An 18,054-nucleotide genomic window follows, 5' to 3' on the forward strand; every position below is an offset into this window, starting at 1 on the left:
GGGAATATTTAATTTTGGATAAGAAACAGTACTCTTCTGTATCTAATGAGAAAATTTTGTTTTGTCTTGAGGGAGAAATTTCAGGATAGCTTTGGGAGCAACCATCTCAGAAGAAAATTGCAAACAGAAAGAAGTTGATAGAGCTTTTTGTACACTCATAGTACACATTGGCATAAAGGTAATTAAAAAAACCCAAACCAAACAGCTTTAGTATATTAAAAGAAAAAGGAAACCCTAAGCAAACATTCAAAGGCAGGATTTTTAGAAATTATGAATGCAATACATGGATTCAAAAAACCCAGGGGAATCAGGTAAAGAGAGCAAAATACACTGGGAAACCTCATAATGTGCTCTCATCTGCACTTAACAGTGAAATTTACACTCGCAGAATGAGTTTTAAGAATTTTTTTCCTATAAAAATGAGTAAAAACAAGGCAACTTGCAAAACTTCTGGCTCAGGTTTTTATTTATGAGAAAGGCAAATGTTACACTCAATTTATCCCTGTAAATAAGGAGATATAGAAAAGCTTTTAACATGGAAGATACCTCTTTTGCTTATTTATTCAGCAGGGGATATGCAGAATCAAGTGGAAATTACTGAAAGTGAATCTGAGTCTTTCAGCAATAGAATTAGCTATGTGGGAAAATTAGTTTCCATGTCTTTAGCCACAACCATGGCTTCTGAGAAGGAAAGAACCTGTTTTGAGAAAGGTCACGTAATTAGAACTGATGGGAAGATAGAAAATAATTTTTTTCAGGTTTTAAAACTTGTTGCCCTGCTTTGAGCACATAAAAAGCTTTTCAAAGATCTGCAGAAACAAAACAGTATTAAAGCAGTTGTTTTGATACTCAGTATAGACCGCTGGGTATGCTCTATTCTGAGGAGTTTTCACACTGAATTTGGCAGAACATGAAGCTGAGCCTAGGTCATAAATTTCCCAGGCCATAGCCCACAGAACATAACAGCCTCTAGAGTTCAATGACGATGTTTTGGATGTTATGAGAGCATGTTTGGCCTACATTGCATGTGACAGAGAAGTCACCAGTTCAAGTTTTTCCTCAGTGATGTAGAATTCAAGTGGCTGGTATTGGCATGGCAGGAGCGCTGGTATTTGGGAGATGCTGTGACCTTGAAGAGATCTCTGTGCATGTGATGTGAGTTAGCCAAAGTGCTTAAAGGTGTCCTAGGGTAATGCAAGGGGCTTTGGGAACTATCTTCTTGTTTTTCCTCTGCAGCAGCATCCATTCCCCCATTTATATCTCCCCAAATTCTGAGAAAAAGTATCTGTGGGAAAGAGGGGATAGAAAAAAGCTGGGAAATTCACAAGGGAGCATGTGGCAACACAAGGTCGACAGAGTTGAATGCTCTAATATCTGGAGCTCCAAGTGAAAGTGCTGCTGAGCCTATAGAGTTCACATCTTGTCTTAGGTCTGGCTGAGATGGATAGCACAGCCCTCGCAGTGCTGTGCTTTGCACTGGTAGCTAGAAAATTGTTGATAACACACCAGTGTTCTGGCCACTACGGAGCAGTGCTGGCACAGCATCAGAGCTGTCTCTCCAACATTCCCACCTCATCAGCAGACTGGGAAAAATCCTGGGAGCGGATGCAGCTAGGATAACTCACCTAAACTGACTGAAGGGGTTTTTCATACCATATGATATTAACCATATATATTAGCTCAGATATGAAAGTTAAGAAAAGGAGGAGGAAGGAACGTTATTTGTTATTTCCATTTGCCTTCCGGAGCAACCACTACCTGTACTGAAGACCTGCTTTCTGAGAATGTCTGGACATCACTTGCTCATGGGAAGTAAGGAATAAAATCTTTGGGTTTTTTCGTTGTTTATGCATGCTTTTGCTTTAGCAAACTGCCTTATCTCAACCTATGAGCTGTTTTCTATCTTATTTTCTCTCCCATTAGGAGACAAAGTTAAGTCCAGTTAAGAAGGAGGAGGGATAGAGTGGCCTAGTGGGCATCTAACCAAGATCAACCCACTACACATCTGAAGCCTGCAGTGTACAATTTTCCTCTCTGGTGGTACAGACAAAATGCAGTCTTTGGGGAGCTTCCACATCTGTATGAAGATATCCTTGTTCTTCCTGTAAGGACAGAGTCACTGGGCTTGACAATGGAAGCAAAAGAAGATATGGATGACCTTCTGCAAAGCATGGGTTTCTCATCCTGCTCCCACCAGCTTTGGTGTTCCCCTGACGTTTTCTGTCTACGGAGGTCCCAGATGGATGAGTAAACAATGGGATTACTGTATTTATACAGACATTTCCAGAGCTGAAATATAAAGAAAATGAAGGAAAAATTTGTACACTTCCCACACATTTATACTCCAGCTAGAGATTCTCTGATTTTCTAAGTCCATCCATATATTTTTTAAAAAGTACATTACTAGAAAATCCTTATTTGTATTAATTTACTTCATGAAGTAAGACAAAGGAATAACTAATTCTCAAGGAAGAATGATGGTAAGTCACACTGTCTTAAGGGTTGGTGCCTTTTCTCACTGATGTTACATTCCAGAGACATGAGTGTACAAATACCACACAGCTGAGAGTTTCAAAAGGATCTGTGTGGCAAGGACCTCAGCTTCTTCCAACCAATTAATCAGAAGACATTCCAATATATTTTTCCATTTACCTGAACAAGAAGCTATGTTACACAGCATAAAAACCAAACCTCCAGCTTCCTTGATGAAAGTGGGAGGACTAGTACTGGTCACAGTTGACACAGAAAGTACAAAGTGACAAAGATACGCTAAGTAAAAAAACTGCTTCTTTCTTGGTGAGTTTGGAAACTGCACATCTCTCTCATCACCCGTGAATCTTTTCTAAAAGGCTCTAGCAGGTCCTTTGCTCAGAGTGACAATACCTAAGTGACTTAGCTTCTAACATCACACATTTAATTTACATCCCAGCAGAACAAGCCACCACTAGAAAACTACTGGCAAATATAAGGTACTTCACTGCAAGGAAGCATTCAGGATGCTCATGAGCTTTATGGGGGTAATTGTTTCACTTCTTTCAAAATGAAACTCTTCTTTCATTCCTTTTAAGTAGCTGCTTCTTTTCTGAGTGATTTTCGCCATAGGAATTTGAACACATTCTCAAATTAAGAAAATTGGAACAGTAAATCAGACTGTAAGACACAGAGTAATACCTCTGCTATTAAGTATCACTACAAGTTATAATTAATATGAATTTTAATATGCAAGTCAGCTTCCACTCAAAAATTCCAAAACCTGACATAAAAGGAGAGCTCTGAAACAGCTGGGTAGCTTGAATCTGATATAAACTTTATCTTTCAGAAAGATGTGCTGCACACCTTATAGCTAAAGACATAGCTTTAATTTTCAAGCCATGGAGAAGAGAGAACACACAGGGAGAAATCCTCATTACTGTGTCAAGGGAAACTGAGAACATTTGCTTAGACTCCCAATAGGGGTACAATGACATGTTGAAATTTAGAAGTTAATAATAGTTATTGCAGTCCTTTTATGAGTTTTTATTTTCAAAACATGCATACCTGAAGTAAAAGAGTTCAAGACTTTAAGTTCAAGACTTTAAGTGCATGCTTTGAAATGAGAATAATACGGGAGTAGATGACATTTACACCACCTAAATTAAAATAAAGGAATTAAAATGAGTTTATATTTAAAACTAGAAAAAAACTTAAGCTAATCATGTATATCTGAAGTCATTTATGCATCCACGTCTGGACAAAGGCATGCAGTAAAAACTTGTATGTTAACAAAGATTTATGGACTTGAAAGGAAGCATCAAGGTATGTAGGAGAAAGAGGAAAGAATGGAGAAACATTCCCTGTGTACTGTGACATGAGATCTGCAATGGCCCAGGAACACCTGGTTGAAAATGAAGAACTAGCTCTTTCCAACAAGATGTTAAATGTTGACTGACAGCTAACTGGGTTGAATGAAAAATAAGAAGAGAATCACATTAAGTATAATAACATAAATTAAGGGTAGTTTTCACACTTGTAATATCCATTTTAACCACTATCTTTGGATCAGTATCTAATTAATACTTCTGGACTAGACCTTGTGTGCTGGTAATAATACCTTTCGTATCATTTTCATTTGAATTCTTCTTAATGTTTTCTTTGTCTGGGTTCTCTGCCTTAATGCAAATTAACTTTGCTTTTATGTAATGCCCCTGGCAGAGTTTTTGAGACTCATGCCACAGAGTCACATTACACTAATCCATGGCAAATGTGGAAAACTGCTGAAAGGATAGTGGCATTTTGGGTTTGGCGGTTTGGTTTACTTTTAGTTAGTTTTTTGGGGGTTTTTTTTGTGGTGGTGGAGGAACACAAACAACACAGAGGGGATGTGGGCTGGACTGGGTTAATTGTGTCAAGTCATCCTGCCAGGATTATATGATCTTTAAACCTGATATCAGTAAAACAGGGATGGGACTTTTGGGATCAGCCAGCAGTTACACTGAATTAGGTATAATGTGAAACTGCACCGTGAGAAGGGGAAAGTCACTTCTGGGCATTTTAGAGAGCTGTGAAATGCCCTCCCAGCTTAAGAGAGAGGAATGAGGCTACAGGCCTGTCAGAAGAAAAGAATTTAAAGTGAGGTTGTGTCTGAGGGGAAGGCAAACCCAGTCAGTGTAGACACAGAGTTTGATCCACAGCTCTCTGAAGTCAAATGTTTTAGTTTACGTCAATGGCCTTTGATTAGGCCCAGAGAGAGCTGTAAGATCCAAGGGCTGCCAGGCTTGGTTACAGTCATCAATACTATAAATCCCTGAGAGAGTTTCCTTACTAAACTCTAGGCCTTTTTGCTGCAGGACGCTAACTAAGGGCATGATCCTGAGCAAACTTAGTCCCATCGGCTCCAAAGGCCATAAATTCTCTGACCATCTTGCAGCACAGATTCTCTGGTCTGCTGTAACTATGTAATACCAGCACCAGAAAGGACAAGAGAGTAAGAGTTTCTGGCAAAGAGAAGCTGTTTCTGTGGCCAGAGCTGGAGCTTTCTTGCTGAGCAGGGTGAGTTAGGAAGCCCCAGCCTGCTGTGGGCTGGTCCCAGGGGCTCATCCATAGGCACAGCCAGAGTTTGGCCAGGAGCTTTCCCTGTGCAAAGGGGAAGCTGGACCCTGAGGCTGCCTGAGGGAAGCCTTCAGGTCCATTTTGTACTGCTGAGCTCAGCAAGTGGCCCACTAACCTTAACAGCCTATACTAGTTTATTTTTCACTTTATAGCATCTTGTGAAAAAATCTGTTTTTTCTAGTTATTAAACCTTTCTGAACTGAGACAAGCTCATGTGGAAATCAGTTCTCTTAGAAAACAAAAGCTATAAACAGCTTTATAGTTTGTATATTATTATACTATTCTATTATATAGTTTGTGGCTATAAAAGCTACAACCCTCCTTGCTGAAAGAGTTGATCATAAGGTTGTTGTATACTTGGGAAGTCCTTATCTGCAGATCAACCTTGAAGCTCACCATCTTACTTCCTCAAAGCCCAATTTACATTACTTGGTTGCTTGGGGTTTTAATTTTGTTTGCTTGGGGTTTTAATTTTGTTTGTTTTGTTTTCTTTAAAAAAATTTCAGAAAGAAATATTTGCAGGATAAGCAGAAAATAAATCAACAATAAGAGAAAACCAGCAACTTGATTCTTTCTTCCTGCTTCTGCAAAAAAACCTATAAAAGCTCAATTGTCCTCTCAGGACTCCTTGTAAGTCTTAACAAAAGTCTCTAAAAAGCAACTAAATGAAAGACCAGGGAGCTAGCAGCAGGACAGATCTATCATAGACAAATCAGACAAAACTCTCTTTCCTTCTCACCATATCTAGGCTTAGTTCTGATCTCCTTACTCACACTGAGTAATAATTCACACCATAACTAGCCCCACCGGAGCTGCTAAAATCACTTGGAGCAAGCCATAAGCCTGTTTGACAAATATCAGTCTGATACACTAAGGCTAAAAATCCTAAAAGCTAACTCAAACATTATTTTTGTAATTACATGGTCTCAAAAATTATTCAGTTCTTTGTTGCTGTGGTGTGTCATCTTCTAAACAAAGACCGAAAGTTTGTAATTTTCTTTTTTTTTGTTGTTTGTTTTGCTTTTGCCCTAATATAGAATCCAGCTAGGAAAACAGTATTTTGTCTAACCTAGAAAACGCAACGAATATCCAAAGACATATGAAGAACATGCACCTTTCTGACAGAGATATTAAACCAGGAAAACCCGAGGCCCAGCCTACAGTAGGAACTTCAGTCTGGGAAGTCCATTAGTCAGCAGTGTAACAGGACACGATCTCAGCCATTAACGCGGCCTGAGCCTTCCCAGTGATTAGCCTGACTCAAAGGCCTGACTTATTTCTGTTCTGCGGCTTCAGGCCGCTCTGCCCGCCCTGTGTGCGTGACAGTGACACTGCTGAGGGGGAGCCTCGGCCGCGCCGCTGCACAAGCGTGTGGAGCTTTTCCCTACCTCTGTAAATTGATCTCTGTGCCTTTCTCGGCAAGCCCTTGGAGAGTTTATCCACGTTGCTAATCACCTGAAAGGGAGCTGCTGGAAAGTGTCAAAGGACTACCGACAATCATAGTTCCCCGAGTTTCAGCCTAGCAGGCCTGGACACCAGCAGCAGCGGAAGCACTGCAAAGCTAACCAGGAGCGTTGGGAAAGCTGTTCTGCTCTTGCTTTAAACACTTGTTATAAATGCAACGGCAGATTAAAGATTAACAAAGATAAATTTATTATAAATTAATAAAGCAACGAACAGCGAGGAAAAACCACAATAAATGGACAGCGCAGCGCTGGGTGGACAGGGTCTATACGCAAGGTATAGGTGTTCCCAAATCCACGTCTGAGGGTTCTTTGGCCTGGGTTTTTATAGGGATTTTATGTCCCCAGGCTAGAATTCCAACCAGTTTCCATTCACCAAGTGTCCCTGATTGTCGGGTGAATGGATTTCCTGGCCTAGAACATTGAGTCAGTAAGTATCCGGGCAGAGTCTCCTCAAATGCAAAGTGAGTCTGTATGTATTTTAACATATTTCATCACAGCAGAATCGAGGGATCCGGGCTAGCGCCGATGGATATCTCGGAGGAGTAGTCTCTTCTTTGTCTTTCTTGATTGAGTTTCTGTAGTATGGGTTTGGCGGGTGTGGTGTTCGATTCTGGCAATGACCATTTTCCTGGGGCTCGTCCCTTTTGTCTTGCTTGATGGTCTCCGGCCGAAATCGGCCGGGCGTTGCCTTTGTCTGGAGGTAGACTTTCAGGCTAGTTCTTTTGTTTCTATGATGGCCTGTGTCCTGTCCTTTCCTCCGAGTTGATGAGCCTGCTGAAGCTTGTTATCTGGGGGGGGTTCTTTTGCAATCCGTGACTTTGGAAAAGGAATTCTACCTCGACCTGGAGGAGAATTCCTTATTCCATATTTTCATTAGTTATAATTACACATACTTTATTTAAACCTTTTATTCCGAATTTTTATTTACCCAATTCTTTATTACACACTGAATTCCTGAGCTCAGCGTGGAGACTGAAGCCTCGGGAAGTGCCGGAGGTGCCAGCAGCGCTGCTCAATGGATGCCATTGCTCAACACAGCCCAGAGGCCCGGCCAAACTCCTCCTCCGCCTGGAAGCCCGGCAACGAGGCGCTCAACCAGTTGAACAAAAACTACAAGCTTTGCACCACGCGAGCGATTTGCCAACAGGCAGCAGCCCGCAGGCTGGGTACTGTTACCTAGTTATTAATGAATGCTGCTGATTAACCTTTCCAAAGCGCTCTGTCCACCACACCTACTGGTGGGAACCTGCAGTGATAGTGCTCAGGGGAAGATGCTGACATTGGGTTGACACTGGGGGTAGTGAAAAGGCACCCCAAGAAGTGACAGCGACTTTAAGAGTTGGATATAAACCAGGATAGTTCTTCCAGAGACATTTGGGAAGAACAGGGTGGGGAGAGTAAGCTTTTTAAAAGCTTTCGAAAAGTAATTAGAGTACAGACTTCACCATAATTTACACTACATCTCAGGCTGCTGTGCTTGATTGAGAACAAATTAAAATTTTGCTCAGAAAGTTTCTTATTATGCCCCAGAATTAAATTTGGCAGAGATCGTGACACCCTCCCCCAGGTATTCTCGCCCACGTTTCAAGCCCAAAATTCAGTGTACTGCTGAAACATAAATGATGGCATCTAAAGTACTCAAATTGATGTGACAAATTGCAAAGAATCTGGGCGACTGTAAAGCTCTAGCAAAAAAAAGAAAAAAAAAAAAAGTACTTTTGTATCTATATTTCTTTTAATTTTTAATTTATTTTGTTTTTAGTCATATCTCCTAAGCATTTTGAAGCTTAGTTTTCTTTAGAATATACCAAATAAATAAGAAATCAAGACTTGGGGAAAGAGTCATGAAATAATATAATCTCGGGCAAGAACATCAAGAAATACAAGGTTTTGAAATATAACAAAGTTTGCACTAAGATATTGAAAGCTGACAAAAGCATGGGGAATAAGCAAATATGAAGTCTAAACCTTAATCATGAATAGCAACGAAGGAGGCAAAACAAATTCTGAAAGAAAAGTATAGAAAGTATAGAAAGGACAAATATGAAAAAGAAAAGATTGCACTAAATGCATATTAGAAGGAGGGAAAGAAGCCCAAATATATGTAAGAAAAAAACCCAGCCTGACTTTGCCACAATAAGACTGCTTATGCATATCTTTGCCAGGGGTTCTGCAGAGCAATTTTTAAAATTGTTTTTTTTTCTCAGTTTAACATAACTGTTACTCTTTAAGCTAAGAGCATAGTTAAAAATAAACAAAAACAAACAAACAAAACAACAACAACAAAAAACCAGAGATTTCTTGCCCAGATGCTTGCTATGGCTGAGATTTCACATGACAATTGAGCCAGTTTGACAGCTTGCCTCTGTTGATTGGGGAAGCTGCCTCACCCCCCTGCTTTGTTCCCAGCCATGTGGTCTTACTCCTTCCCTTGCGTTGAAATCGGCACTTGCTGACACCCCAGTAAAAAATACTCTACTGTCTTAATTAAAAACAAAATGTTTTTTCTTCTGCAGGTATTTTTGTTTGTTTTTTAGAAACACTGAAGAGAGGTACATGAAACTGCATTATAGTTCCATGAAATCTTCACCATTAAAATATTCCTGGAGCCATGGAGATGACAGACATTTGTGTTTTGTGCCTGTTCTGTTCATTCTGATATTACTTACTTCATTTCTCAGAACAAAAATATTAAATGCAGTTCCAATCCCCTCATGAATTAAAAAAACAAAAACAAAACTGTTGCAAAGGTGCAGGTTATAGCCCCCTGTGCAAGCTGTAACAAAAGCGGAATATGAGAACTAAAGCGCGTTTCCCTCTGACTTCCACACTCTGAACTGACACTGTATGAGTACAGATCAAGGCAGGCTATCTGGCATCAGCTACACTGAAGACTGAGAACAGAAAAAATTACAAATCAGTTGCCATATTCTGCCATCATTTGCACTCTTACAACCTGGTTGACATTCACTGTTTCAGCAGTAGAATTTGGGTTTGTGTATGCAGATTAGGAAACAAGGAAAGTCTAATATGGGGTTACTGCTATTATTTAAATAATCTGGATCTGGAGGTTTTTTCTCTTCTGTTTCAGGGAGGATAGATTTCTTTTTGAGTGATTTTTGTAACAGGATGGAAAAATCTGTGCTTGTGCTATAATCCACAGACCACAGAAGGTTGTCCGTTATTTTGCATTAGCCAAAAATTTTTCTTTGGGCAACATTATTGCCAGACACACAAAAAAACCTGAAAACCCCAAACACAAAAACAAAACACAAATTTTTTTGCTGAAAACAAAGCTTAGTTTCTAATATTCAGTCCTGATTCTTACCCATAAAAGCAGTTTCATTACTATCTGTGGTACAAGCAGGACATGGCAGCATTCAGGCTATTAAAACCAGAGATTATTCAAAAGTTAACATGTGGTTTTTATTTACAGAAACAGAACAAAAGAGACTCTAATTGAAACAGATCATTTAAATAAACCCAGCACACTGCTTATGCAGATAGTGTACTTATGTAGATACACACGTGCACGCACATGCACACCCAGCCAGAGCTTCCAGTGATTTCTGGCTTCCGTACTACACACAGGGACCTAGCGGGCCCAAAACTCTCACTGCACATTCCTGGGTGTCCAGGCTCCCCAGTACAGATCTGGCAGTCATTGGGCATGAACCTCTGCTCAGCTGCCTCTCAGGGAATTTGTCTGTGTTTCGTCAAAAACAGCATATTCCTGAGAAATATCTGAGGATATTTGATGTACTGATATTTTCCTGATCATTTCCATTATTGTTCCCTTTTAAGAGACAACGGAAATTATTTAGATTGCTTGTTAAAAGAAACAAACACAGGAAATGAAACCGGGTGAAAATAATTTCTTAATTTTGAGGGTGCATTGAGGCAGAACAATCCTTATCAAAGATAACTGAAAATGTAAACACACTGATTTCAATCAAGAGCACTTTTCATAAGAATATTTCAGTCACTAGTTGCTGCTGATCCTTTTCGAGGTGTGCTACCCATTCTGGAATACGCACAAGAGTTCAAGTGTTGCATAATTACACAAAACAGGGCCTATACAAGAATATCCTGTTTTGCTTCCTGTACACTCACTAGGGTGGCTCAGCTGAATCCTTGACAACATCTAGCTCCATGAAGAAAACATCAAGACTCCTTGCTGATAGGAGGCTTTTTACCTAGAGCTTCTCAGCAGTTGGGCTGTTTAGCCCCAATGTGTAAGCAGACAATCACCCTATTGTTTACTTTCTACTCAGAAGGAGCATTACTGCTTTTCCTCACTGTCCATGGTCTCTGTAATCTTAGCAGTCATGTTCACTCAGCAGTAAGTCTAAATATGAGCTTCCCAAAGGAGTTTCAAATCCATGACATAGATTAGTATCACTGTGGTTTGATGCTATCTGTGACAAATTCCACGGTAATTAACATTTTAAACCGCGGTCAATACCAGAATTATTTGACGAGGACTCACTCTAGCCCCCAAATCGTGAGAAATTAACAAATTTAGGGGGTATTATTACGAAGTGAATAGGCTGTGGAGGACAATGTATCTTTCAAAAACCCTGTCAGCATTGCTTCATCTCATTACATATCGCTATATCTTTTAAAAAAAGGAGCGATTCAATTGTGCGGTGGTGAATCATGAAACTTCACAAACATTCAAGGAACACACATGCCACTACAAATTAACCATTAGCACTGCATGGTATTCATCCTTTCTGTCACACACTGTGGGAAGCACGCCTTATTAGCATGGAAGCATGGAGCAATAGCATCTCAGTGTACTTAACATTCGCTTACCTTGGAAAAAAGAGCACACAATTGCAGTCTTAAACAAAAACCCCAATCCTCAAAATGCTGCAGATCTATTCCTTTCCACATTTAATCCTTGGATTTAAAAATTGCAAAATTGAATCCTAAATCCTTTTCTTTCCTCTCTTCCAGTTCACTGTTTTTTACAATGAAATGTACTTTTTGCATTTTTAATCAGCTTTAATCATAAACAAGGCAGGCATCACAATTGCAGCTATTGCAGGGTTCCCCCTCACACACTTCTTTCTTGGTTTTGAATTTCAATAGTACCCTCAACTGGGGGTCTTCCTAGATCCCAGATGTCGAATTATATGGTCTGTCCTATTCTTCTCAGAGGGGCAATCCTGTTCCCTGTTAAGTTTCACAGGAATCTGAATAGCTATTCTGCAATCACCCATTTCTTCCTTAATTGTATTACAACTGAACATAAGTTTGATTATTAAGAAATAGTTCTCCTTGACTTAACAGTTTCTCAGAAATTTTTAGAAGTATCTGCTGTCTTTTCTTAATAATACGAAGCACTTTGTGCAAACCCCTAAAAAAAATAAATCGACATTTAGCATCATTGTTCCTGTTTGAGGTCCTGTGCGGTCTATAAAATCTCAAGAAAGGGGCCCACTTCCCATACCCATCCTACTTACATGCTGTTTTATTTAAGAATCAAGAGTACATTTTACAACCACTTTGCCATGTTAAAAAAGAAAGAAACATAAAAGTGACTTTCAGGGGGAGGGTAGACCTATGTTTTGTTTTACTAGCTTCTTTCAGAGTAAACTTGTAAAATAAAAAGATGTAAATGCCAAAGAATTTTGTAAACGCTAATGTAGCAGTAAGCCAGAGCCTCCCACTGACCTAGAAGCAGTACCAGTATTTCAAAGGTGCACTGCTTTAATGTATGTTTTATACATATATATATTTGAAATGTCATTTTCTCTCAGCTGTAACCCAACACTATGGAATCACACACATCTCAGAAATAACTCCTACCCACTCCTACTTCAAATAGTAACAGAGGCTAGCTGGCAGATAAGGGTAACATTGTGTAAGGTATTTAAACTAGCAGAGCAGTTCAGATATGCAGCAATGCATCACGAAGGCAAGTCGTGGCCTTTTGCACCCCTCCTCATATGATTATTAATTACGTATTTCCTCATCTTATTAGTGTTTGAATGGATGTAAGAAATAAACAAAGCTGCTCTAAGGTATATTTTAGCCATACTACCTACTACAGCCTGACATCTTTCTGGGATTAATAAAAGAAGAACCAGTATTACAAGTGAACTTTGGCTTGTATGTCCTCAAGGCAATTTTGTTTTTGGACAGATTACATGGTCAACTGCTATCTGGATCTGGGAGGGATCATTTCTTTAGAGATATTGAGGACCCTGTTGAGCTACATGGCAGCAATCATAACCTCCCTTGTTCTTACAAAAGAAAAAAATAATCTTTTGAGGCTCGACCATATCAGCAACCCATTGAGTTATTGAGTAATCTCAGACTACTGCAGACTCAGGCACAGCTCTTAGTATTCATTAGGCTATGATTTTCATTTCATAATTTACTTTTAAATCATAAAGATCTAAACCTCCTATATGTATAACAGTTGTATTAGCATCGTATCGAGTAAATGAGGCACTGAAGGTCACCTAACACTATCTAAACTTGCCCATAAAGTTGTAGACATGTAAAGTTATCTGAAATTGTGCAAAAGTCTCAGCTCTGAACTTAGAATATGTTCACAAGGAACATATCTTTAAGCAACATTACTTCCCAAGCAGTATGCTTTATGAGCATTATCAAAGGGGTGAACCAAACTCCCATTGTTCCTGCTGTACCACTTTAGAGCAACATCTGCTGGGTAACCCAGAGCTGTAATAACAGCAACCCTGACATACTGAAGTGACAGAACAATATGAGACACGGCTATGGGAAGGCAAGGGTTAGATAAGAGGATAAGAGAAGGCTTTCACATCAAAGACTTTGCTGTGCAATGACACCTACCCTTTGCTACTGCCTGTGCCATTGATTTCATGTCCGGGTTGCCAGTTCATCTAGAAGTCTCCCCAGCTTATGAGAGTTTGTATCAGAAACAATAAAGTCAGATGGCAGTTTTGTTTGCCTTGGGGGAGAAAGTAGATCCATACGCTGTGGAAAGTGATAGAAAAACCAGAATGATTTTACTCTATTCCACAGTCATTTATTGTTTCAGCCAGCATTTAGTTTAAGTGCACCTCATAGTGTTAGGACCTGAAATTTCATGGCCAAAAGTTCCCTCCTCTCCAAGAGGAAAAATATTTAAAAACCCTACACTCCCATTAGTAACTCAATAGCAAGAATATTTGGGTTTATGATCCTGGTGATGCAATAGTTGAGGCAGGATTTTTGTTGTTGTTGTTGTTTGGTTGGTTTTTTGTGGGTTTTTTTTTCTTCTTTTGTTGCAGCAGGAGTATCTTTAGGGCAAAAGTCTCTGGGAGAAACACTATTAAATACTTAGCCTGGACAAAACCTTCTTGCAGAGGAAATTTCGATTGCTTTTCAGCTGCACTGTGGTTTATTGTTTGCTTTAACTCAGGCCAGAGCCTAAGCTACATACTATGGTGTCTGTTAAAAAATCATTATGGTGCAATTAAAAACAATGTTTAAAGTGGAATTCCCCCCTCCCCTTTCCCTGTATAACTGTTGTATGCTTCCTCTGTGCCTTTCATGATTATCTGCTCCAGCTCTGGTCAGGAGATACAGCTGTCATGAAACACTCAACAGATGGCAGAGGCTGGGTGATGCTTCATCCATTTTTGGATGCTCTACTGACATTTGAGCTCATGCCTTCTATAAATGCTGTCATGCCCCTGACTCTTTTTAGCCAACACAAGCCTACAATGTGCAGTGACAATATTCATCTTTCCAAAGGAATAGAGATAAATTGAAATGCCCTTATGAAAAGCAATATAAAATACTTAAATTTAGTGTCCTTTAAAACTTTTAACTATTATAGATAGATATGGCTAGAAAATAGATAGACTGATAAATTGGTAGATGGATCTCCTTTCTTACTGCTGTTTCATCCTTAAGCTATTTTATTTTTATAAGGCTCTTCAGAGATTGATTCAGCTTACAAAGAGTAGAAAATTTTCTCCAGTTTTAGGAAACTGCTAGGAACTCAAGCGCTTTGAAAAGAAATTGATTAGCACAAGTTCTTTAAAAAGAAACATCTAAAAGATAGAGTATTTTTAAGCTTTTCAGGCAGTAAAGGATGCTTAGCCTTTAATCTTACTATAAGTGTTATAGCTTATTTCTAGTGCATTATTATTATATAGTTAGAGTCAAACTGAAAGATGCATCAGCTTGAGTACTGAAAGATAGCTGACTGTCTTTATGGGGTTTTTTTGTGGTATGTTTGTTTTGAAACAGCTTTATAATAGTGGGAAACCACCTAATATGATTGTTTGGTATGAAGAGTCTGTGATGATCCCTGTATGTGTCCCACATAGGGCACTACCTTTCATGCTTACCAAGGTTCAATCCCAGTCACTGTGGCTCCTGATACAAAAACAAACAGAAGATAAGAGATGGAGGGAGAAGAGGTGGATAAATTCATGCACTTAATCATAGGGATTAAGAAAGACATCTTGGGAACGGCGAGTACGGGTATTTTGTCCTGACCTAGGAGTGGTGGCTACATTTTTCTCATGCTGTTTCCAGTGCAACTCATTCTAAATGCAGGATGTTCAGAGACTATCACTGCAAATGCAGATGATGTGTTTAATTGCATACATTTGATGATGCCCTTCACTATGAGGCCTATTTTTTCATGTTGTTAGGAACGATGCGCTTTACAAGTTAATTTATACCCTAACAGTGATGAAAGAAAATGTACAGGCTACTTTGCTTTGACAACAGTCCTTGCTGAACAGCCAGGAGATATTTAACCAGGTACTTAAGCAAGACACACCTTCTAGTGTGATGAAAAGGAAACTAAAGTTAGGGAGTATGATCTAATTCTTCAAGCCTGAACTTATATTTAGCACTGGAAGTATCAGCAGAATGATGCCATGGCAGTGTGAGGGTACAGTGAGGCAGGACTCACTTTTTACAGCTCAGCAATAGATCGTCTCCTGTGTGAAGTGATTGAGATCTCACAGAAACTAACTCCACAACAAACACAACTCATTATTTGCTCACACTGGCTGTGTTTGGCTACCACACAACACAGCTGACTTATGGAACTGCTTAAGGTTTTCAAATTAGTCAAAGGACTTTCAGACTGCTGTCTTTTCTGTCAGATTTAAGGGCAACCACTGGTGATAGGGAAATTTCAGACGCTTTTCATACAGTATTTCTGTTACACCTCAGCTGTTAGGATGGCAAGAGAAAGGGACTCTAAGTCTGTACCTGAGCCTGTAATTGATCAATAAGATCACAGCCACTTATTTTCATCATGAACTACATGGTCTGCCTCCACAAAAGTTTCATTTATTGAATGTTTGATTCCCAAATTTCACCCTAGAGACGGCAAACTACCAAGAGAGTCTAAAGCTGACATTTTAACATAGCAGTGCCTATTGTTTCAGTATTCTTGGGCTTCACAGACAATATCCTTACTAGATCAGAACAGTCAGATATGGCCAGCTAATCTGCACTAAACAATTAATATACCTTTAGACCTCAGAGACCAACAGGAATATTCAGGGTTCAGGCTTGGCATCATCACATATATAACTGTATGTCTGAGAATTAGAAATGAAAGAGATGCTAATGCTGTAAATCAGAGGGTTCATCTTCTCTCTCAGTACTTAGAAGTCCTCTGGATCCTATTTTCACTATGTACCCACACCGAGAGTGCAGACAGCAATTCTCATGAAATTCTGCCTTTAAGACAGCACAGTTCTCTGATGCCTCAGCAAGTATCAAAGAATATGTAATATATGCATTTATCATAGTTTCACATCCCACTAAATACTCTCTTATTTAAATGCTATTTATCTCATGTTGCAGAAAATCATGTTCTCTAGCTGTAGCTGTATAATTTGCTATTTTCCTGAATTTTACCATTGCATTCATTAACTTCTATATGAAGAGAGTAAAGTAAGAAAGTGTGGTTCTTTGCAGCACTGGCTATTGCATTTAGGGGATCTTTTTTACCAGTTTCAGACACTTTGTCTTAAATCAAGAAAAAAGCATAGAGAAGTAACTAGAGCAGGATTTGAAACTCTGGTAACTTCTAAACTTAAGCCATGGAGAAGTCTGCATTGCATCTGTGTAAGTCTGGATAGTATCACTATTTCCTGAAACATTTCCCACCCCATAGGTTTATCTCACACAATTTCATGGAGTTGTATTAATGAGTGGAACATTACTAATGGTTATAGTTTCATCCTAAAACCTCAAGAACCACCTGTTGCAACCTTCATACAAATAACAGCACAACACTGAAATTTCTCATATAAATTCTAGCTATAAGTCAGCTCACAAGACATTAATTTTCCTTGTAAAAAAGGGTAAGAGCAATCCCTTTCTTTCATATGTGCATGACTTTGCCTTATTTCAGCATCATTAACTTGGGCAGTGGGCATTTCATGTCTTGCTTAGCTCTTGGAATAGATGAGGTTTTAGGAGTTTGAGCTGAGAGCTGTATGGTAATGGTTACTTCTTTTGTTATATTATTTTTGACTATATAACAATATAAAATGATAAAAGATTGAGAGCAGAAACACTGGAAAAAGCAGTAACAAACACCCTGCAAACACACAAAACAGCAAAGCTGAGCAAAAAAAATCTTGCTGCAAAGATTCAGAAGCCACATCTGATCTGTTTGAGCACTCTGAGACTACACACAATAGGGAGCTTTCCAGTACTAATCTGTTGTGACATTTTATAGAAGCTAATTCTTTCAGACAAATAAAGGTCTAGTTTGGAACAATTTTTATTCAGGCCATCAACATCATTCCTGATTTGATGTGATTTTCAAATAGCATATGTTTTTCTGTTTGTGGCCTTCACATCCTGCATAAAAGCAAGATAAAACTAGCAAATTCAGCGTTCACAAAAAAGCTAGGATAGCAGGCAGGTACAATTTAACAGATGTTGAGGCAGGACAAGCACAAGCACATAACAGGGAGAATTTTGAACAAGAACAGAGTTACCAATTTCTATATATTTGGTATATGTATGTCTATTCACACATGTGCACACACATTGGGAATTTTAGCATAAAAATGTTTTATCACTTCCTCAGCTGCCTGTATGCTGATCACAGTTACTGGCTGAAAATCTAAAAAAACCCTTAAAAAACGTTTTTTGAGAGGGTTTTTTTGTGTGTCTTGATGCTTAAGAAGTAGCCTTTTTGTCAGTGTTTCACAGTGTTATTCTGAAGAGCAACTCTTTGCACATGAGGAGGCAGACACTGGTGATTTAGGCAGGCCAACACAGCACAGTACTATTACTCAGCTGATAGTTAATGATTTCCCATTTAATGCAGTTCATTTTTCATAGCCCAGGGTTCAAACAGAAGCAGCTGCTATTAGGGATGTAACAATATTGAACTTCAGACCAAAGGCATAGGAGAGCTTCTTTTATAACTCTAGCTACTGGACCCATCTGGCTCTTCACGTAAGTACTGCAAATGAAGGAGAGAAACACTTTGCTTCCCATCAGTGAGGTCCTGAACAGAATA

At 39.1% G+C, this 18,054-nt stretch overlaps 1 protein-coding gene and 1 long non-coding RNA gene across 16 annotated transcripts in view; one reads left to right on the forward strand and one right to left on the reverse strand.

Moving 5' to 3' along the window:
* Window positions 1-18,054, reverse strand: part of ADGRL2 (adhesion G protein-coupled receptor L2) — a 389,866-nt gene that overhangs the window by 317,669 nt on the left and 54,143 nt on the right. For 5 of the 15 annotated variants that reach the window (XM_086901648.1, XM_086901630.1, XM_086901639.1 and 2 more), the window contains exon 1: window positions 6,203-6,461. The exons of 5 other annotated variants lie outside the window; for them this stretch is intronic. The gene's annotated coding sequence lies outside the window, so the exon portion shown is untranslated. 5 more of the 15 variants (XM_086901650.1, XM_086901629.1, XM_086901631.1 and 2 more) reach the window with 4 other exon arrangements.
* Window positions 6,388-11,933, forward strand: LOC147651672 (uncharacterized). The gene is made up of 2 exons (XR_015290379.1): window positions 6,388-6,828; window positions 7,519-11,933. It is a non-coding gene; the product is annotated as an uncharacterized LOC147651672 (long non-coding RNA).

Source organism: Cyanistes caeruleus, chromosome 9 (genome assembly GCF_971803275.1).
Source record: "Cyanistes caeruleus chromosome 9, bCyaCae1.hap1.1, whole genome shotgun sequence".
Lineage (NCBI taxonomy): Eukaryota > Metazoa > Chordata > Aves > Passeriformes > Paridae > Cyanistes > Cyanistes caeruleus.